Genomic DNA, 22,105 nt, shown 5'->3' on the forward strand with positions numbered 1-22,105 from the left:
GAGCAGAGATCTTGCATTGATGTCCAGAGGTTCTTTTGCTCCATGTTTGCTGACAGGTTTCTGTGACCTTTCTCCCATCCAATGTGCAGGTGGAACGTGAAGGAAGAAGAATCAGAACTTTTAGGAGAGTGTTCCCCCCAGAGTCCTTTACGTTCAGTGTCTCCAAGTCCGAGCAGCAAAAGAGGTCAACTTCTGAAAGAAGCTCCAGCAGCTCAGGGGAGCAGCAGTAGCCCTCCTGCTGATGCACAGCCTGTGGAGCAAGGGGTCAGTGGCCCAAATGTGTCCTTTGGAAATGAGAGTTGGGTTCCTCACTGCTGTTGGAACTCGCTCTGCTAGACCTGTGGGGGCTGAGGGATGTACGTGGGAAGGGTTTGGCAGCCGTGGACTGGACTTGTTGATCATCTGATCTCTGTTCAGGGCCAGTCTGGGAGCCTGTTCCTTTCCCCTTCCCCGAGGGCAGAGTGTTGGTGAGGGCTGCAGTTGGAGGCTGTGTCTGCCCTGACAGCTGGTACCGTGGGGCTGTGGATGCTGCTGCCAGCGTGGGCTTGTCTGAGCCGGGCCTTGTGCCTCTTTCAGGTGTCCCTGCTGCAGTCACAGCTGGCCCGAGACCGACAGCACCACCAGCAGAACTACATTGAGAGCTGTTCAAGGACCAGCCAGGAGCTGTCAGACCTTCACCAGGAGCTGTCCTGCTCCTTTGCAGCTGTGCTCAAGGAGCCCAAAGCTGCTCTTGTGGAAGCAGAGACTTGAAGCTGCATCAGTCTCTGAATCTTAACTTGGCAGGGACATCCTTGGGCCATCAGTCTCTGGAGAGACAGGCCCTGGAGAAGGCAGGTGCAGCTCTTGTGCACAGAGGATTTCTGCCCTGCTCAGAAGGCAGTTCCTGTCAACTGGGGCACAGAAATCCTCCCTAGGACACAGACAAACACTATCAAAGATGAGGGCAAAAAACACCTGCCAAAACTCTTCCAAGCAGACCCATTTGGTTCTTGAAGGTCTGTTCCTAGTGAGGAATCTTTGATGTAAGCAGCAGGATTTTTCTTCTGCCTAGAAGACCTAGTGATATATTCGCAAACAGAGAGCAGAGCAGGAAAAACATGCACTTGGGGCTGTCTCAGGATTCTTAATCCATTTTATGAGCTGACGCTGCTCTTGGCCGCCCCGGAGCTCTGGGCTGGCTCCACAGTGCCCAGGGTCCAATGGGAGCTCGCGGAGGGAGGGGTAAGGGGAGGAGGTTACAATACCAGGGACCAATGGGGATACAAAGAAGGCGGGAATACAACATAACAACCAATAGTGTTTTGAGGAAGGGATGACATACATGGAAGGAGCTGGAAGGAGAGGTGGGGTTTACAGGGATGGATGGGGAGCTGGGGCAGGGTAAAGGTGATTGACGGGGAACATTCAGAAAAACTGGGAGGGGTTTACATAACAGACAAATGGAACCAACCAAAGCAGTAAATGGGAGACAACCAGGAACATATCAAACAGACGAAATACTAACAATTTTAACAGAACTGAATAAACATACTACAACAATGAGCCTTAAACACTGCAGCTCTAGGCATTTCTGTGTAGGAATTTGAAAAGTCCCTGAAACACCATTTTTCCTCCTCAGGTGGCTGTCCTAAAGGCAAAGCTTTACTTTAGATGAATATTTATAAACACCAAGAACCTTTTTAGGATTGTTCTTACATCTCCCCTTGGTCAGTGTCCTGGGGTGACTTTATGATACTGGTATCCCAAATCGTCTGGTTTATGTTATATATTAAGTTGTGCACCTTTAAGACTGGCTTTGAGAGCAAGAGAGGGGGAAGAAGAAGCGCGCAGTGTGTTAAGGAAAAACATCACTCCCACACATCCCGCTTCTGGACTGTGGTGTCGGCAGCACAGACAGACAGCGGGACAGAGCTTCTCTCTGGCTTTTAGTTAGTTTTAGCTAGCTGAGGCAGAGGAGTTCCCTGGACATTTGGTTTTTTTCCAATTTTCTTGGATCTGTGCAAGCCTGCTCTGGACTGAACACCCAGCCAAACCCAGGGAGCTAACGCCTGTGGCCCACCGGGGCCTGGGCCTCGGCACTTTCCAGCGCCGGAGGGACTGATAAGAACCTGAGCGAGCCGAGCTACACCACATGAAAAAGACTTTTTCTTCCTAGATTTGCCGTCCCATCGAACGGCAAGAGGTTTTATTATTTAATATTATTCAATTTCTGTTAAACAAACAGCTTTTTCCACTTCTCTCCGAGGAATTTTTTTTTTTTTCTTTTTTTCCTTTTCCTGAACCAGTTGGTAGGGAGGCGCATTTCCCTGTGGAAATCCCCATTTAGAGTTTTCCTTCCTAATTTGCCCTAAACTAGGACAGTCAGGGAAGACAGGAGAATTCCTGTGACTCAGGAACTAATCACATCCCAGAAGAGCATGTGGGTCTTGAGAATGCTGAGCCTTAAAACTGGTGCTGCCTGGAGCAGCAACTTGGAACTCATGTTATGAGCCAGGTCCCTGCCCAGCTGCCCAGCTTGGGCTTGGACCTTGCGACGGCCAACAGCACTTTGATCGTGTGCTAGTGACCCTGCAAAGGCCAAGAACGTTTGAATATTTGGGTTAGGACCCGGCAAAGGCCAAGGGCCTTTGGACACTGGGGTTAAACCCTGCGAAGGCCAAGGGCCTTTGGACACTGCACTTTGGACACTGTTTGTGCCAAGGAGCGGATGGACACGCGACGGGTGAGTGAGAAAGCCACTGCTCTCCTTGTGCCAAGCCCTGCAGGGGCCTGGGTGGGCCTGGGCTGTGCCTCAGGGAAGGCTTCCCTCTGGGAATAGCAAGGGTTTAACAGTTGCTGTTCCAGAGCTCCAGCAGCTTTGGTGCTTGCTGTGGGGACAGGCCTGGGAGGGAATGGGGGGCACCTGGCCATCCCAGAGCACAGCCACATCTCCTCCTCCATCCTTGTCCAACGGGAGGGGCCATGGGCACAAACAAGGGTCATCGCCTTCCCCTCAGCCTAATTTACAGTGCAGCCTCAGCGCTTCCCAGAGGCAAACCGGGGTTTCTCTCAGACATTTCTGAGATGATCCCCAGTGGCCTAGGGGAGGCCATGGGGATAACAGGAAGATGCTCCAAGGGCTGGAGCACCTGTGCCAAAGGCAAAGGAGGCAAGAGTTGGGGTTGTCCAGGTGGAGAAGGTTCCAGGGTGATCTTAGAGCCCCTATCAATGCATGAAGGAAGGGCCTGCAAGAGAGCTGGACAGCGACTTAAGGCAGGGGCCTGCAAGGACAGGACGAGGGAAAATGGCTTCCCACTGAGACAGGGCAGGGATGGATGGGATATTTGCAGGGAATTCTGCCCTGTCAGGGTGCTGGGGCCCTGGCATAGGATGCCCAGGGAAGTCTGAGTGTGCTCTTCCCTGTGCTCTTCCAGGGAGCTCGAGGTCTTTCTCACCAGGGACAATCTTCCCGAGCCCCTGAGGTGAGTAAACTGTGCTGAGCTGGCTGGGATTTTGAAACTGAATGGACAGTGGTTCTTGTGGGATCAGAAGAGGCATCTCAGTGGTCCTTTGGAATAGGAAGAGAATGCCTGACTAACAGCTGGATGTGGGCTTTCAGGCACTGACAGACGACAGTGACAGCATGGCCCATTCCATCGTCTGCACTGACAATCCTGGCAGCATCCTCTCAACTCTGACATCCACGGATAAACAGGATCCCTTTGCATTGCTTTGGGAAGTCTCAGGGAATTGTGGGCGCTTGCAGGAACGTATTGGTCAAATGGACGAGTAAACCCAAACAGTCACAAGCCGCTATCAGCAGATGGAGGATCTGATAGAAGAAATCAGAGGGTGAGCATTTCCTCCTCCTCCTCCTCCTCCTCCTCTTGCATTCCAGATGCAATCTGCTTCCAGGTCTGGGAGTTCAGAGGTTCCTGGGTGAAGAAATCACCTGCCCTACCATGTGTGGCTCTTGAGCATCGTCCTGTCAGGGTTTTTCATGCTCTACTGTGACTCCTAAGGCTGTGTGGGAGATGCACAGCCATGTTGGAATAGAAGACTCCTTCTTCTCACCATACCGCTTCCCTGAATTCTGTTCTTTGCGTGCCTCTGCCCAGCCACTGCTTCTCACTGAAGGAAGGCAAAATCCTGCCTTCCTTTCCCTTTGCCTCTGGAGGATTTCCTTGGGAGGGAAAGAGCAAGGTCTTCCTTAGCCCACTGCCCCCTGCTCCAGCCTGGAGTGCTGGAAATGGGATTGGTGACTCTTGAGGCCTCTTTGTTCTTCTGACTGAGCCTTGTCTCTGCAGTTGCTGCAAAAACGTTGAGAAGTCCAGGGAAAAGCTGCAGCAATGCATGGGAATCCCAGAGCCAGGAGCCTTGTGGCTGCGTCAAAGGAACACCGAGCAGCAGAAGGAAACGTCACCCCAGGTGGAAAAGGCCCAGCAGCAGGACAGGATGGAGGTTGGTTTTGGAAATGAGACTGGCTTTCCCTTGAATACTTGTCTTGGCCCTTCTTGTACAGTGGAGGCTGCACTGGAGGGAGAAGACCCCTCATTGCAGAGCGAGCTGGAAGTCAAGAGGCAGACACTGGAGGAATTGCAGCTTCAGAGGGATCTGCTGGAGTAAAGGAGGGATGATGTCACCATGGCTCTGGACACCTCATTGCTAGGCAGCACCTGTGGGAGTGGGAGTTGTGCCAGCCAGATCAGCCCAGATGCTGTTTCTGGCAGAAGAAGACAGGGACACTGCTGTGGACAGCTGCCTCAAGATGGCACACGCATTTTTTAGCCAGGGATATGGGTGTTTGTCAGCAATGTGTTGCATGCTTCTACAAAATTTGTTGCTTTGGGCAGCCACAGAGCCTCTAAAACAGGGAATGGAGCTGGGGAAGGGTCTGGAGCACAGGTTTGACAAGGAGCAGCTGAGGGGGCTGGCGGGGCTCAGCCTGGAGAAAAGGAGGCTCAGGGGGCACCTTCTTGCTCTCTACAGCTTCCTGTGACAGGAAGGTGCAGCAGCTGAGGGTTGGGCTCTGCTCCCAGGGAGCAAGGGCCAGGACACGAGGAAACGGCTCCAAGCTGTGCCAGGAGAGGTTTGGATTGGGCGTTACAGGATAGCTGCAAGAGAAGGGTTTGTTTCTGATGGTCCCTCTCAGACAGTCTCCGTTCTGGGGTATGTGGTAGGTTTGGCAAATACACAGCAGAGATTTTGCTTTTGGAGAAAAGAGCTCAAAAACACGGTTTGGTCATCTGGCTTGAATAGCAGCAAGGGCCATTAGACACCTTCTTTGTGTAAGACAAGTCAGTGGTATTGTTGGTGTGAATTGCTGCACCAAGACATCTGCATTGGCCACATCAGCCAGACTTCCATCAGTCACTAAATGTCTGCTCACCACAAGAGCCATTTCCCCGCCAAGCATCCCCTCGTTGCAGAGAGCTGCTCTGAACATGTGGAGAGGTGACACTTTGATGGGGGTTTTGTTCTAGAAGAGGCAGTCCTGTGTATTTTCCCTTCCTTCAGGGAGCAAAATTGCTTTCCCCAACCTTCCTGAAAATATCCAGGGCTGAAAAAGATCCTGATAGAAATTTTGTTTGCCAAGTGTCATTTGAGGAAGATGCAGTGTTTTTGGGTGACAACATGGAGTTTGGAGTAGGGATGTTTGTTGGCAAGGAGCTGTCAAGTCCCAGGCAAGGCAGCAGAGCCTGACACAGCAGCTCCAAGGTAACAGTGGCAGAGGCTTTTGCAGCCCAGGGTATCAGAGCTGCATAGGGCAGTGCTGTGAACCTTGGAGGCCAGAGCACAGGTGCTCCTTGTCCTCTGGCTGCCTGCGAGGTGGCACTGGCTGGCTCTGCACAGGGCTCCTGAGGAAGGGCTCAAGCTGTACCTTGTCCTGTTTCTAGGTTTCCCAGGAGCAAGAGTCATTGAGCAGGGCTCTGGAGCAGCTGCGCCAGCAATCCACTGGCCAAGGGCACGCACTGGCCCAGGTGCGCAGAGAGAAGGAGCTGCTGGGCCAGGAGAAGGCTGCCCTTAAGGGAGGAATGGATAACATGGAACGGCACCGACAAGAGCTTTGCAAGCAGCTGGCAGAGACCAGGTAATGGCAGGGAGCAGAGCCTTTCAGATGTTTTTACATTCCATGGAAAGAAAATGGAAATGTCTCCAAAAAACGAGAAATATGCCACAATGTGAAGGTTATTTTTCTGACGTCTAAAGCCAATAAAGCTCTCATGAGCCTTGGGCTCCTGTTTGTGCTGCCAAGCACATTCCTGTGGGAAGTCAAAAGCAAGCCACCCAGCCCTGAATTGAGTAGTAGTTAAAGCATGCAGAGGTTGAGTGAAACCTCAAGTTTCTCTTGCATTTGGTTCCTTTTTGTGAGCATCCCTGGTTCACTGAACATCCCTCGTTCCTTACCAAGTAGCTTGACATGATCTTGATCTTCAGAACTGAAGCTCCATCTTGAGCATTCCAAGCTCTTACCTGGGGACATTGGGAGTGTTTTGTTCTAGAAGGGGAAGTCCTGTATGTTTTCCCTTGTTGCTTGCTGCCATTGTGGGTGAAGCCAGAGGCTCCTGCTGAAAGTCTTGAAGCTTTCTGCTTCCAAGCCCGCTCTTGAGAAGTGTGGGCCAGGCGCTAGAGCTGGTTAGAGAGCAGCAGGGAAAGCCCTTTGGAATCCTCAATGACCTCTGGGGATTCTTGCTAATTGTTGATGGGCATCCACCTGCCAAGCCAATCAAAGTCCATTTACACAGTCCCTCTCACTCTGTAAAGAAGGACAAGCCAATTGGGCTACTGCCTGTTTAGCCAACAATACTAAAATAAAGGTGGCAAGCCTACTCCTTGACCTTGCAAGAGTTTAAACAGCAGTCTCTGCATTCAGGTAGTTTTTGTTCAGACAAAAGGGTGTTGGTATTTTTTACAAGTGCTGCCATGACCATGAGATTTTACTGCATCATGCCAAGTAGTTCTGAAGTCTCTTAAATACATGGTGTCTGGAAGATGATGTAACTTTATGTCCATTTTCAAGAGCATTAAAAAGTCAGGAGTCAGCCAGAGCAAGAGTCTGTTCTGTCCCCCTGCAGAGCAGCTTGCAAGTGCTGATGACAGAAGGGCTGTGAGCAGAGGCTGAGACTTTGCTCGTCAGCCCATCCTGTCTGGGCACAGCTCCCCAGTGTCATAGGTCAGGAACAGCAAGTGAAGCTTTGGCTGTTGAGGTCAAGTTGGGCTGGGCTGTGTGTGCTGTGCCAGGCCATAAGGAAGGCCAGGGCACTCCCTCAGAGGGCCCTGCTTTGCTATGGAAATGGCACAAAAGTGCCTTCTCTGGACGAGTTTCCATGTGACCCATTTTCCATAGTGATGTGTGGGGATCTTGAGCCTCGTTGTCCTGGAATAACCAGCTGTGGGTGTCAGGAGCAAGCAGCTCATGTCTCTCTGTATTTGCAATTTGTAGGTCAGCAAAAGGAGAGCCTGGAATCCAGCCTGTCTGCTGCTCAGCAGCAGATATCTCAGCTGGAGATGAGCAGGAACCATCTGGAGGCTCAAGTGCTCAGAGTCACGCAGGCCAAGGCAGTGGTAGAAGGTGAGGACCTCGTGTGCTTTGTTTGTGGTGCCGCCCCTGCCGAGAAAAGCTAAGCACCCTGTAAAGCCACCTTTGTCCACAGGGCTTCTGAGGAGTGGTGGGGCTGGAGGCACTGAAAGGGCCTGAGGTCAGTAAAGTCAGTAAAGGCTCTGACTCCTGCTGTTGGTGATGTTTGCAGGACAAGTGAAATTCCTGCAACGAGAGCTGGAAGCAGAGAGAGCTGTCAGGACATTGTTTCTGGAATGCAGAAACCTCCCCTCCTCAGGCAAGTGAACGTGAAAGGCACCGTGCTGAGGTGCTGGAACAATGGCAAGAAGAGAAGGCAAAGAGAGAGCAGGAACACGAGAAGGTGCTGCTTGAGCTGAGGCAGAAAGTTGCCACCCTGCAGGTCTAACAAGATGAACAAATTAGATTTGAAAAAGCCAAGCGACAGGTAATGGTTCTGAAGGGAGAACTGGTGTGATTTTTTGCAAGGCTGGAGCTGTGGAGATAGCAGGCTATGGGGGCTGTGTGGAGCATGTCCTCCATGTCCTCTCCATTGAATTTGGGCAGGTGAAAGGTGACCGGGTCTGTCTTTGGGACCAGGAATGAGCCCTCTCACAGGAAGCCAGGCAGAAACATCAGCTTTAAGTTGAGATTTTTGTGCTGCTCTTGTGTTCTGTTTTTCTAAGACATACCTCAGAGTTTCTTCACTGTTCTCTTACCACTCCCCTTCTGGTGTGTGCTGGTAGGTGTTCAGTGCCAAAGTGAGATTGTAGGACTTTTGTGGGCACAGGGAGTGTGAAGCAGAAATGCTGACAAGGATGAGAAAAATCTATTTAACGACTCATCTGGAGTATTTCTGAAGAGGAACCCAGAGATGTCTTCTGGGCTGTGTTTTAAGTCACTTCCTGGGCAGCTGTGGCTCCCCGGGGCAGACAGTGGCCCAGGGGAGCAGCAGCCAAGTGCTCTGAGGGCGCGTGAGCCCATCCGTCTTTGCCTCTTGCCACACAGATGTTGCAGGCAAGTGTGAAACCCTCTGCTCTTTGCTTCTGTGCAGGTGCTGCAGGAAGAGCAGAATGAGAAGAGGGCTTTAACAGAGACACTGCTCCAAACTCGGGGACAGCTCAGCCAAGCGTGCCAGCAGGTCCAGCAGCTCAGGCAGGAGGTGAAAGAGCAGCAAGAGAAGGGACAGGTAAGTCTGAGTAGGCAGGGAATGGAGTGCAGGGCAGGAACAAGGGCACAAAAGGCAGCTCCTGGGAGTGAGGAGGCAAGGGCTGCCTCAGGCTGTGGGAGCACAGAGCCTGGTAAGCTCCAGAGCTCAGCCACAGGAAGGAGGGCTTGCAGTGCAAGCAGAGCTGGGTCGAGAAGCCACAAGAAGTGGCTGAAGGAATGGGATTTGGAGACAGCAAGTGCAAAAATCTGAGCCTGAGGGCAGGTCCCAGGAAGTCACTGCATTTTGTAGCCAGACCATCAAGGCAAAGCTGCAAGCTGAGCTGCAGGAAGCTCACAATGAAATGCTGGCAGTGCAGAGGAGGCACAAGGAAGAACTTCAGGGCATCAGAGAGAGGAGATGAATGTCCTCCTTGAGCAGAGGGATGCTCTACAAAAGCAGGTGAGTGAAACAGCAGTGGCACTGCAGTCAGCCAGGGAGGACTCTGTGGCCTTCTTGCTTTTCCATGGCAGAGCAGCAGCTGATGGGGTGATCCCTGGGGCTGCCTCATGCTGTGGGGGCTCCATGGCAGCTGCTCTGAAGGACACTCAGTGCTCTGCTGAATCTCAGCTGCTGCCCCCTGGACAGCTGGGCCAGTCCTCTGGGCTGTTGGCCAGCAACCATCAGCATGGACTCCTGCTGGCCTCTTCTTGCTAGCCTTGGTTTGGGAGGTGCTTTTTCAGGTGGGCCACTTAGAGATTTAACCTTAAGTTGTCCATCTCTATTGGGAATCTGCCGGTCCCAGGACAGGGAGAAAGTTTTCCTTTCTCATTCCTAAGTGCCTCTACTGTGGCTGACAGAGGCAGGCTGTGGCTGTCGCCTCTGACTGCTTTGTTCTGTTTGACTGGAGGTGGAAGAGTTGACATCTCAGCTGGCAGCCTTCGGAGAATTCCTGGAAAGCACAGTCCAGAGAGCCCAGCAAGATGTGAGCGAGGGCTAGGCACAGTCAAGGCAGAAGCAATTGGAGGCTGAACACATCCAGAAGAGGATGGAGGAGGCAGAACATCAGAAGAAGGAGCTCCAAGTGAAGCTGCAGAAACTGGAGAGGGAATGGAGTGAATGCAAAGAAGTGGCACTGGAAAATTTTGAATTGCAGGCTTCCATGAATGTCCTAGAGAGGGAAAGAGACAGGTAAATGAAAGCCTGTGGGACTCTGCAATGTGGTGAATGCATTCCCTCTTTGCCATCTTTGCACCTACCTGGGGCTCTGGCAGCATTTCCTAAGTGGCAGATTCTGAACTCTCCATGAAGACACATCTCATTATCTGTATGTTGTGTTCATTCTCTAATATTTTAAGCCTTCAGTTGGAGTTTTTCTGAAGACAAAGGCTTTTGGGGAAGCTCTTTCCCTCTAGGGAGTGTTGTGCTGTTAGGTTAGGTTAGGTGGGTGTGTTAACAGTGCTGGAGCTGCAGTGTAAGGAGCTGGATACATCCATCAGCTCCACCTTGGCTGCTGTAACTTGAGGCCTTTGGGATCTGATCAGCCTGGCATCTGATGCCTTTGCTGGGCAGAACCTTCTTAAGGCCCTGAGTGCTGATCAAGCCCAGATTGCCCTGGGAGGCACCCAAGAAACAAGAATGTTTCTTGAAAGAAATTGGCCAGGAGACAAGACTCCTGTTTGATGCCTTTAATTAGGATTCAGCTCTTGGGGTGGGGGGCCCGAGGGCTTGTTTGCACCATGGCCGTTCCCACACTGGCAGCTCCAAGGAGGAGGCACAATTCAGCTTTGCAGCACACACTGCAGAGCTGGGGCTTCTGTCCTCATGAGAGTAGCCAGAAGGCCTGTTGTTCTGGCTCGTTGTCTAGGGGTGTCAGTCCTTTCCAGTCCTCTTAGGTCATGGTGATGCAGGAAGATGGTTTCTAAGCAGCCTTAGGTGATGCAGGGAGATGATCTTAGCTTGCTAGAATATGTTTCCTTGTCCTTTTATTCCTCTGTTAGCTCATTGTTTTGGTGTCTTGCATGCCTTAGTTTGCGTATTACTTGGTTGCACAGCTTCCTGGGAGTTTCTTTGTTCTAGTGTGGCACAGCAACCATGGGAGTTGTCTCCTTCTGTGGCATACCTTTCTAATGGCTTGCTTTTGTTAGTTTAATTTAGCCCCCATGGGAGCAGCTCTGTTACAGCAGTAGCAGGGAAGGAAGGGAAAGGTACAGGAATGTCTCATAAGAACCTTTCAAACACTTCAGAACCTGGTACGTAATTAACATTACTAATAACCATCGGAGTAAACAAGGGGTACAAGGTTTACAAATGGGATAAGAACATTAACTGTATGTAACTAAACACAGTATTTTAACTGGGGTGGATTTCTTGAGAGATTTTATTCATGATATCTCTGGTGCATTGCTCCTGATAAAATGCCCCCCCCCCCCCGCCCCGGTGCCTGGAGGGGCTCAAGCAGGGTCCCTGCCACCCTCCACACTCACAGGTGTTACTGACTGTACAAAGAATGCAAGAAACCAGAGCAAGGTTAGGGGGGCTCCTCCAGCTGATCAAGTCAAGCCAGTCTTCAGTGCCACAGGATTCTTCTTCCAAGAAGAAGACAAAGGAAAGGCAGAGCACTCTTGCTTGCCTGGAGGTTTCTGCATCTTCCATCAGCTTGAGCTCCAAGCCTCTGTTGCCACTTCTGCCTTGGGCCTTTGTTCCTCCAGCTGAAAGTAGGATGGGTGCTGGTAAATCTCAGGGAACTTCCCAGACGTCCCCTGGCTGTAGGGTGCTGCTCCTCCTACCTGGACATACAAGATGGGGGAAGGAAACGTCTCTTCCATGTTGACCAAACCTCTTCCCCTTGGAGCCTGGTTAGTCAGAAGAAAATTCTTCCTCTTCCCTAATGTCTTCATTGCAGGACTTTGTTAGGTTTGTATTCACTTTCCCAGCTCAAATAGAAGCTAGCCCAGGAAGGCAGGAGCTTCCTGTTCTTTCAGGAACAAAAGCAGAGTGGGCACATTCTGGGCTCTGACTACAGGGGGAACAAACAGCCAAGTTGTTTAGACAATCCTCATTGGACAGAGCAGTTTTCTCTGAGGTGGTGCAAGTCCTAGGAGTTTATAAAATGTGATACCATTAGTAATGAGTTGCATGCTTCCCTTCTAGGCTGATTCTGTCTCTGGAGGAAAAGAGCATGGATCTCAGAATGCTGGAACAAAGGAACCTGGTGCTGAACAATCAGCTGTCTCAGTTTCATTCTGCTCTTCAGCAGGCCGAACTGGTCCCTTCAAGCCGTGCAGGACAACTGCAGCAGCTCAACACCCAGGTAAGCTGGGCACTCCATCCTCTTCTCCAGGGACACACAACACCACCTTTGGCATGCTAGTCCCAACCTCCTTCCCCTCCCAGCAGCATCCACATGTTCTTCCCAGGGCTGCTGCTGCTGCTGCACCCTCAGGCCAAGGCTGGATCTGGTGTCTGCTGCCAAAGTTTTCCCCCATTCTTTCCTGGGTCCCAGCAGGAAATCTGGGAGCAGAAGCAGCAGCACACTCCTCTGGAGCTTCTCTGTCCCTCTGTTAGCAGTGCTGTCCCTGACAGGATTGGTGCCTGTGCCAGGCACTGAGCAATGTGGGGACACAGACGTGGCTATGGCAGGCTGGGCAGGGCGCTTCCACCACAGCCAGTTCAGCCCGTGTTCAGAGCTGCAGCCTCAAGGGTGCCCCTTGCCTCCCTTCCCCTGTTTTCTCTACCTTTGTCTCTACTGGATTCCTGGTTCTGCACCTTCTGTTTCTGGTGTATTTCTACCTGAAGTCTTTTCTTCTTCAATGCTCTCCCTACTGCCCGCTCTGCTGCCTCAGGAGCAGCCCAGTCCCTGAGGCTCTCTGCATCCATCTTCCAGATCCAGGCCCTGCAGGATGCAGTGACAGAGAAGGCAGCTCAGCAGGACACTCAAGAGAAGGAGCTGCTGCAGGAGCTGGAAAAGTCCCGAGCAGGAGAACAGAGCTTGAGGGACGCTGTGCATGTGCTGCAGGTTGAGATGTCTGAGCTGCGTCTGAGGCTCCAAAGCTCTGAGGAAAGAGCAGAGGCCATGGCCACACACTGTGAGGCCATGGAGATGGAGCTGAGGATGGCTCAGGCTGACAACAACCAAATCAAGGCCTGCAATCAGGAGCTGCAGACACTGTTGGAGGAAACTCAGCAAGGTTCAACTTCTCTCCCATCCATTGCCCCATCCTGTTCCACCAGCGGGGATCTCTGATCCCATGCAGAGGTAAAGGCCTTTGCCCAGAGATGGCAGACAGGAAAAACAACCAGCACGAGACTTATCCATCCAGGCGCCAGTCAAAGTTTATCTCAAGGATGATGCTGTGGCTGGCGGTGCCAACTGGCTCTGCTGTGGCTGATCCCATACACAGCTGGTGCCTTTCAGGTGCTGTGTCTGTGCTAAGCAGCTGAAGCTGGATGCCTCAGCTCAATTCCCCCAAATTTCAGGCCCTGTCAAAGCCTCCAGGCTATTGGCCTCTCTGGAGCAGGGCTGCACAGGCATCCCAGCTGCTTTGTCTCTCTTGGATTGTTCACTCTGCACAAGGCCAAGAGCAAACACACTTTGCTATTCCTCTGAACCTTGCCCCTGCCATTCCTGCTTTTTTCTCTGCCTGGAAGTTTCCTTCATTTCTCTCACTTTTGGAAGCTCTTGTGGGCTTAAGGCCTGGCAAACCACAGCAGGCAGAGAAGACAGTGCTGTTGTCTCTGCAGGGTGCCCATCAGTTTACTTTGCTTTGCTTTCTCCCTTCTCTTTCCCCTTCCCTCCTGCAGCAATATGGAGGGCAGAAGAGCAGAAGACCTCTCTAGAAACTGCCTTGAAGGAAGAGGCTGTGACTGTTCGTCAGGAGGTGGCATCACTGCAGAGGAAACTGGAGAGTCAGGAGAAGGAAAGGCAGGATGTGCTGGTGAGAATGGCAGATGCCACAAAGGGTCATTTCCTAGCTATGTTTGCACCTTGTGTTACCAGTTCTAAGGAGCACCTTTTTCCAGTTTAACTTTCCTAATTGCATTCTTCTGAACAAGGAGGAAATGATGTTGTAGCCATGTCAAAGCCAGTTAGCACTGAGGCTGCTGATTTTCCTCCATGCTGGAGTTCTGTGCCCTGGAAGCTTTAGTTCTCCATGTCCACACTGTCTCCATTGACATTGCATGGTTTGGGCAATTTCTGGTGTCCAAATCCATGTTCAGATTTCTAAATATCTGGAGCTGGCAGGAGGGATGAGAAGACCTAGGTTGCTGTTAATTGAAAGGTGTTTGGCCTTGGCCGTGTGAGAGCAGGCAGTGGGGAGAGAAGAGAGGAAAGCCAGGTGCTGATGCAGATCAGGACGTGTGCCTGCAAGGGGAGAACTCGTCCTGAGTGGCAGCAGGGAATGACTGATCTGGCCATTGGTGCTGCAAGAGAGGGCAGTGGGGCTCTCGGGGACGCTGCCATGGAAAGTCTACACAGGAGTGTTGGAAAACCACTCCTGTTGCCCCAAGGCCTTGGAATGAAATGCTGAGGGTGTTTGCTCCTCCTTCCTGATGGAGAGCACATCCTCATGGCACTGCCTAAATCCTGCTTAGCATTGACTTGAAATCCTGGCTGCAGTTCTGGCAGCTCGTGCCCAAAGGAACACGGGAGTGGAGCTGCCAGAGGTCGGGGACGGGCAGAAAGGAAGCTGGGATGGGCTGAGCGAGCTGGGAAAGAGGCAGCGTTAAGGGGGGCCCAGCCAAGGTCTGCAGCAGCCCGAGAGGCAGAGAGAGAGGGGGGCAGCACGTACCTGCCCCTGCAGCAGGAGTCCAGATCTGGTATGAGAAGCAAACCAAGGGAGGCAATGAGTGAGTCTTCTTCTCCCTGTTTTGGCAGCATGAATGGGAATTGTACCACCAGCAGCTGAGAGACCTGGAAAAGGACATGGGTGCACCTGACATCCAAAGAGGGAAGAAGATAACCCAGGAATTGGAAGTGGAGAGGGAAGACATGCAAGAAGAGTTGGACCACGGGACTGCTGCTGCCTTGAAGAAGAGAGGAAGAGAAGAAATCAAAGGGACAGAGAATGTTCAACTCCTGAGTGCTGCACTGAGGAAGAGCGAAATGGCCAAAGGGACTCTGAAGAAAAACTTTATAATCCTGCAGAGAAAATCTCCTGACAACTGCATGGGCCAGTCTCATCTCCAGGTAGGCACAGGCACTGACCTTCAGTCCACTCCAATGTCCCTGAAGGATTCCAGTGATATTTCCCATAAAGAAGTGGGACTCTATATCCCTGTGAGTCCAGGCCTGCTTGGCCAAAGCAGCCCAGGCTGCGGCAGGCAGCCTTGTCTGTCTGCCTGGCCCCAGCCAGAGACCATTGACTGGCAGATTGTTTCCTGGCATGCCCAGAATGACTGCTACAGCTCTGGAGTTTGCTGTTCAGATCAGCTGCAGGCCAAATGCTGGGCATGGGGAGCTGCTTCTCCTGTGCTCACACAAGATCATGGCAACACGTGGGGATTTGGATTTGGTGTGGGAAGGAATGGAGCAGGTGAGCAGGGCGATGGACTAAACCCAGCAGAGTTTTGTACCAAGAGATCTGAGCAGCAGCAGCTGCCCTGCTGGTGCCTCGAGGATGCTTGCCAAGATGGAGATTTCTGAGGGACAGCTCTTGTGGTGTTTGAAATAAGGCAATCATCTCCCCTCTGAATCCCCAGCAGGCTGTTGGAGCACAAGAGGAACAGCTGTTACTTGTCTCACAGAGCAGGCTGGAACCTCAGCAACCGCTTGCATCAGCAGATGATGCCTGAATGAACCACTGAGCCCAGGAGAACTTTTGAGCACGTAAAATGGGCTTTCTGTGCCTCCACGGAGCCTCAGGCTCCTCTGGAGCACAGCACGTTTGCCCAGGCAGTGCTTTGCAGTGCCCTGCTTGTTTCCTTGCCTCTCCCTGTCCCTGCTGCAAGCACAGCCTTTTGTTTGTTCTGTCTCTTGCGGCGGCCCATGGCTTTCTCAAAGGTGCCTTCACTGCACTGTCTCCCTCCCTGGCCCCGTGTCCCTGGACACACCCTGGCCTCTCTTGCGCAGCCCCCAGCGAGAGCTTTTTGCCCCCAGTGTTGTCTGGTGCAATTCAGGCTCTCAGAGCAGAGATCTTGCATTGATGTCGAGAGGTTCTTTTGCTCCATGTTTGCTGACAGGTTTCTGTGACCTTTCTCCCATCCAATGTGCAGGTGGAACCTGAAGGAAGAAGAATCAGAACTTTTAGGAGTGTTCCCCCCAGAGTCCTTTACGTTCAGTGTCTCCAAGTCTGAGCAGCAAAATAGGTCAACTTCTGAAAGAAGCTCCAGCAGCTCAGGGGAGCAGCAGTAGCCCTCCTGCTGATGCACAGCCTGTGGAGCAAGGGGTCAGTGGCCCAAATGTGTCCTTTGGAAATGAGAGTTGGGTTCCTCACTGCTGTTGGAACTTGCTCTGCTAGACCTGTGGGGGCTGAGGGATGTACGTGGGAAGGGTTTGGCAGCCGTGGACTGGACTTGTTGATCATCTGATCTCTGTTCAGGGCCAGTCTGGGAGCCTGTTCCTTTCCCCTTCCCCGAGGGCAGAGTGTTGGTGAGGGCTGCAGTTGGAGGCTGTGTCTGCCCTGACAGCCGGTACCGTGGGGCTGTGGATGCTGCTGCCAGCGTGGGCTTGTCTGAGCCGGGCCTTGTGCCTCTTTCAGGTGTCCCTGCTGCAGTCACAGCTGGCCCGAGACCGACAGCACCACCAGCAGAACTACATTGAGAGCTGTTCAAGGACCAGCCAGGAGCTGTCAGACCTTCACCAGGAGCTGTCCTGCTCCTTTGCAGCTGTGCTCAAGGAGCCCAAAGCTGCTCTTGTGGAAGCAGAGACTTGAAGCTGCATCAGTCTCTGAATCTTAACTTGGCAGGGACATCCTTGGGCCATCAGTCTCTGGAGAGACAGGCCCTGGAGAAGGCAGGTGCAGCTCTTGTGCACAGAGGATTTCTGCCCTGCTCAGAAGGCAGTTCCTGTCAACCGGGGCACAGAAATCCTCCCTAGGACACAGACAAACACTATCAAAGATGAGGGCAAAAAACACCTGCCAAAGCTCTTCCAAGCAGACCCATTTGGTTCTTGAAGGTCTGTTCCTAGTGAGGAATCTTTGATGTAAGCAGCAGGACTTTTCTTCTGCCTAGAAGACCTAGTGATATATTCGCAAACAGAGAGCAGAGCAGGAAAAACATGCACTTGGGGCTGTCTCAGGATTCTTAATCCATTTTATGAGCTGACGCTGCTCTTGGCCGCCCCGGAGCTCTGGGCTGGCTCCACAGTGCCCAGGGTCCAATGGGAGCTCGCGGAGGGAGGGGTAAGGGGAGGAGGTTACAATACCAGGGACCAATGGGGATACAAAGAAGGCGGGAATACAACATAACAACCAATAGTGTTTTGAGGAAGGGATGACATACATGGAAGGAGCTGGAAGGAGAGGTGGGGTTTACAGGGATGGATGGGGAGCTGGGGCAGGGTAAAGGTGATTGACGGGGAACATTCAGAAAAACTGGGAGGGGTTTACATAACAGACAAATGGAACCAACCAAAGCAGTAAATGGGAGACAACCAGGAACATATCAAACAGACGAAATACTAACAATTTTAACAGAACTGAATAAACATACTACAACAATGAGCCTTAAACACTGCAGCTCTAGGCATTTCTGTGTAGGAATTTGAAAAGTCCCTGAAACACCATTTTTCCTCCTCAGGTGGCTGTCCTAAAGGCAAAGCTTTACTTTCCATGAATATTTATAAACACCAAGAACCTTTTTAGGATTTTTCTTACATCTCCCCTTGGTCAGAGAAGACAGGAGAATTCCTGTGACTCAGGAACTAATCGCATCCCAGAAGAGCATGTGGGTCTTGAGAATGCTGAGCCTTAAAACTGGTGCTGCCTGGAGCAGCAACTTGGAACTCATGTTATGAGCCAGGTCCCTGCCCAGCTGCCCAGCTTGGGCTTGGACCTTGCGACGGCCAACAGCACTTTGATCGTGTGCTAGTGACCCTGCAAAGGCCAAGAACGTTTGAATATTTGGGTCAGGACCCGGCAAAGGCCAAGGGCCTTTGGACACTGGGGTTAAACCCTGCGAAGGCCAAGGGCCTTTGGACACTGCACTTTGGACACTGTTTGTGCCAAGGAGCGGATGGACACGCGACGGGTGAGTGAGAAAGCCACTGCTCTCCTTGTGCCAAGCCCTGCAGGGGCCTGGGTGGGCCTGGGCTGTGCCTCAGGGAAGGCTTCCCTCTGGGAATAGCAAGGGTTTAACAGTTGCTGTTCCAGAGCTCCAGCAGCTTTGGTGCTTGCCGTGGGGACAGGCCTGGGAGGGAATGGGGGGCACCTGGCCATCCCAGAGCACAGCCACATCTCCTCCTCCATCCTTGTCCAACGGGAGGGGCCATGGGCACAAACAAGGGTCATCACCTTCCCCTCAGCCTAATTTACAGTGCAGCCTCAGCGCTTCCCAGAGCAAACTGGGGTTTCTCTCAGACATTTCTGAGATGATCCCCAGTGGCCTAGGGGAGGCCACGGGGATAACAGGAAGATGCTCCAAGAGCTGGAGCACCTGTGCCAAGGGCAAAGGAGGCAAGAGTTGGGGTTGTCCAGGTGGGAGAAGGTTCCAGGGTGATCTTAGAGCCCCTATCAATGCATGAAGGAAGGGCCTGCAAGAGAGCTGGACAGCGACTTAAGGCAGGGGCCTGCAAGGACAGGATGAGGGAAAATGGCTTCCCACTGAGACAGGGCAGGGATGGATGAGATATTTGCAGGGAATTCTGCCCTGTCAGGGTGCTGGGGCCCTGGCATAGGATGCCCAGGGAAGTCTGAGTGTGCTCTTCCCTGTGCTCTTCCAGGGAGCTCGAGGTCTTTCTCACCAGGGACAATCCTCCCGAGCCCCTGAGGTGAGTAAACTGTGCTGAGCTGGCTGGGATTTTGAAACTGAATGGACACTGGTTCTTGTGGGATCAGAAGAGGCATCTCAGTGGTCCTTTGGAATAGGAAGAGAATGCCTGACTAACAGCTGGATGTGGACTTTCAGTCACTGACAGACGACAGTGACAGCATGGCCCATTCCATCGTCTGCACTGACAATCCTGGCAGCATCCTCTCAACTCTGACATCCACGGATAAACAGGATCCCTTTGCATTGCTTCGGGAAGTCTCAGGGAATTGTGGGCGCTTGCAGGAACATATTGGTCAAATGGACGAGGAAACCCAAACGGTCACAAGCCGCTATCAGCAGATGGAGGATCTGATAGAAGAAATCAGAGGGTGAACATTTCCTCCTCCTCCTCCTCCTCCTTCTCTTGAATTCCAGATGCAATCTGCTTCCAGGTCTGGGAGTTCAGAGGTTCCTGGGTGAAGAAATCACCTGCCCTACCATGTGTGGCTCTTGAGCATCGTCCTGTCATGGTTTTTCATGCTCTACTGTGACTCCTAAGGCTGTGTGGGAGATGCACAGCCATGTTGGAATAGAAGACTCCTTCTTCTCACCATACCGCTTCCCTGAATTCTGTTCTTTGCGTGCCTCTGCCCAGCCACTGCTTCTCACTGAAGGAAGGCAAAATCCTGCCTTCCTTTCCCTTTGCCTCTGGAGGATTTCCTAGGGAGGGAAAGAGCAAGGTCTTCCTTAGCCCACTGCCCCCTGCTCCAGCCTGGAGTGCTGGAAATGGGATTGGTGACTCTTGAGGCCTCTTTGTTCTTCTGACTGAGCCTTGTCTCTGCAGTTGCTGTGAAAACATTGAGAAGTCCAGGGAAAAGCTGCAGCAATGCATGGGAATCCCAGAGCCAGGAGCCTTGTGGCTGCGTCAAAGGAACACCGAGCAGCAGAAGGAAACGTCACCCCAGGTGGAAAAGGCCCAGCAGCAGGACAGGATGGAGGTTGGTTTTTGAAATGAGACTGGCTTTCCCTTGAAAACTTGTCTTGGCCCTTCTTGTACAGTGGAGGCTGCACTGGAGGGAGAAGACCCCTCATTGCAGAGCGAGCTGGAAGTCAAGAGGCAGACACTGGAGGAATTGCAGCTTCAGAGGGATCTGCTGGAGCAAAGGAGGGATGATGTCACCATGGCTCTGGACACCTCATTGCTAGGCAGCACCTGTGGGAGTGGGAGTTGTGCCAGCCAGATCAGCCCAGATGCTGTTTCTGGCAGAAGAAGACAGGGACACTGCTGTGGACAGCTGCCTCAAAATGGCACACACCATCATTGAGGAAGGGCTCAAGGTGTACCTTGTCCTGTTTCCAGGTTTCCCAGGAGCAAGAGTCATTGAGCAGGGCTCTGGAGCAGCTGCGCCAGCAATCCTCTGGCCAAGGGCAACCACTGGCCCAGGTGCACAGAGAGAAGGAGCTGCTGGGCCAGGAGAAGGCTGCCTTTAAGGGACGACTGGCAGCTATGGAGCAGCAGAGGCAAGAGCTTTCCAAGCAGCTGGCAGAGACCAGGTAAAGGCAGGGAGCAGAGCCTTTCAGATGTTTTTACATTCCACGGACATAAAATGGTAGTGTCTCAAAAAAAAAAGAGTCACAATATGAAGGTTATTTTTCTGACATCTAAAGCCAACAAAGCTCTCGTCAGCCTTGGGCTCCTGTTTGTGCTGCCAAGCACATTCCTGTGGGAAGTCAAAAGCAAGCCACCCAGCCCTGAATTGAGTAGTAGTTAAAGCATGCAGAGGTTGAGTGAAACCTGAAGTTTCTCTTAGGTTTGGTTCCTTATGCTGGGCATTGAACATCCCTCGTTTGTTACCAAGTAGCTTGACATGATCTTGATCTTCAGAACTGAAGCTCCATCTTGAGCATTCCAGGCTCTTACCTGGGGATGTTGGGAGTAGTGCGCTGCAATTCTGGGTGAAGCCAGAGGCTCCTGCTGAAAGTCTTGAGGCTTTCTGCTTCCAAGCCTACTCTTGAGAAGTGTGGGCCAGGTGCTAGGGCTGGTTAGAAAGCAGCAGGGAAAGCCCTTTGGAATCCTCAACGACCTCTGGGGATTCTTTCTAATTGTTGATGGGCATCCACCTGCCAAGCCAAACAAAGTCCCTTTGCATGGTCCCTTCTCACTCTGTAAAGAAGGACAAGCCAATTGGGCTACTGCCTGTTTAGCCAACAATACTAAAATAATGGTGGCAAGCCTACTCCTTGACCTTGCAAGAGTTTAAACAGCAGTCTCTGCATTTAGGGTGTTGGTATTTCTGACAAGTGCTACCACGACCTTGAGATTTTTCTGCATCATGCCAAGTAGTTCTGAAGTCTCTTAAATACACGGTGTCTGGAAAATGATGTACCTTTATGTCCATTTTCAAGAGTATTAAAATGTCAGGAGTTGGGCAGGACAAGAGACTGTCCTGTCCCCCTGCAGAGCAGCTTGCAAGTGCTGATGACAGAAGGGCTGTGAGCAGAGGCTGAGACTTTGCTCATCAGCCCATCCTGTCCGGGCACAGCTCCCCAGTGTCATAGGTCAGGAACAGCAAGTGAAGCTTGCTGTTGAGGTCAAGTTGGGCTGGGCTGTGTGTGCTGTGCCAGGCCATAAGGAAGGCCAGGGCACTCCCTCAGAGGGCCCTGCTTTGCTATGGAAATGGCACAAAAGTGCCTTCTCTGGAAGAGTTTCCATGTGATCCATTTTCCATAGTGATGTGTGGGGATCTTGAGCCTCGTTGTCCTGGAATAACCAGCTGTGGGTGTCAGGAGCAAGCAGCTCATGTCTCTCTGTATTTGCAATTTGTAGGTCAGCAAAAGGAGAGCCTGGAATCCAGCCTGTCTGCTGCTCAGCAGCAGATATCTCAGCTGGAGATGAGCAGGAACCATGTGGAGGCTCAAGTGCTCAGAGTCACGCAGGCCAAGGCAGTGGTAGAAGGTGAGGACCTCGTGTGCTTTGTTTGTGGTGCCGCCCCTGCCGAGAAAAGCTAAGCACCCTGTAAAGCCACCTCTGTCCACAGGGCTTCTGAGGAGTGGTGGTGCTGGAGGCATTGAAAGGGCCTGAGGTCAGTAAAGTCAGTAAAGACTCTGACTCCTGCTGTTGGTGATGTTTGCAGGACAAGTGAAATTCCTGCAACAAGAGCTGGAAGCAGAGGGAGCTCTCAGGAGAAAGGAACTGGAAGAGACAGCTCAGCAGCTCATGCAGGCAGAAAAGCAGAGTCAAGAAACGCTCAGGCTTCCAGGAACCGCAAAGCAAAGGGAAATAAACAAGCTCCTGCAAGACCTGGTAGGGGACAATATGCTTCTGCATTCAGGCTGGTGCCGGGACAGTAAATGCAGCCATGGCTCCAGTGAGGGTGTAAGAGGAGTTCCAGAGCAGGTTGGGCAGTGCCCACCCAAAGTGTGACAGCCCAGGGCAGGATCATCCCTGAATCCCTCCTGCCACGGAGCAGATGCCAACAGGGAGCAGATGCCAACATGGAGCAGATGCC

At 52.2% G+C, this 22,105-nt stretch overlaps 1 protein-coding gene across 2 annotated transcripts in view; it reads left to right on the forward strand.

Annotated features, from left to right (window-relative positions):
* The window catches only part of LOC111943692 (uncharacterized), an 80,233-nt gene extending 58,333 nt beyond the window's left edge, over nt 1–21,900 (forward strand). The window contains exons 15-30 of one of the 2 annotated variants that reach the window (XM_086853507.1): nt 3,414–3,461; nt 3,599–3,831; nt 4,287–4,440; nt 5,877–6,070; nt 7,424–7,552; nt 7,731–7,985; nt 8,592–8,726; nt 9,001–9,146; nt 9,595–9,875; nt 11,838–11,997; nt 12,577–12,874; nt 18,753–18,985; nt 19,441–19,594; nt 19,957–20,150; nt 21,424–21,552; nt 21,731–21,900. The gene's annotated coding sequence lies outside the window, so the exon portion shown is untranslated. Of the gene's footprint in view, nt 1–576; nt 1,023–3,413; nt 3,462–3,598; nt 3,832–4,286; nt 4,441–5,876; nt 6,071–7,423; nt 7,553–7,730; nt 7,986–8,591; nt 8,727–9,000; nt 9,147–9,594; nt 9,876–11,837; nt 11,998–12,576; nt 12,875–18,752; nt 18,986–19,440; nt 19,595–19,956; nt 20,151–21,423; nt 21,553–21,730 lie in introns of those variants that run through there. The other variant, XM_086853508.1, reaches the window with a different exon arrangement.
* The last annotated feature ends 205 nt before the right edge of the window (nt 21,901–22,105 follow it).

Source organism: Cyanistes caeruleus, chromosome 16, assembly GCF_971803275.1.
Source record: "Cyanistes caeruleus chromosome 16, bCyaCae1.hap1.1, whole genome shotgun sequence".
Lineage (NCBI taxonomy): Eukaryota > Metazoa > Chordata > Aves > Passeriformes > Paridae > Cyanistes > Cyanistes caeruleus.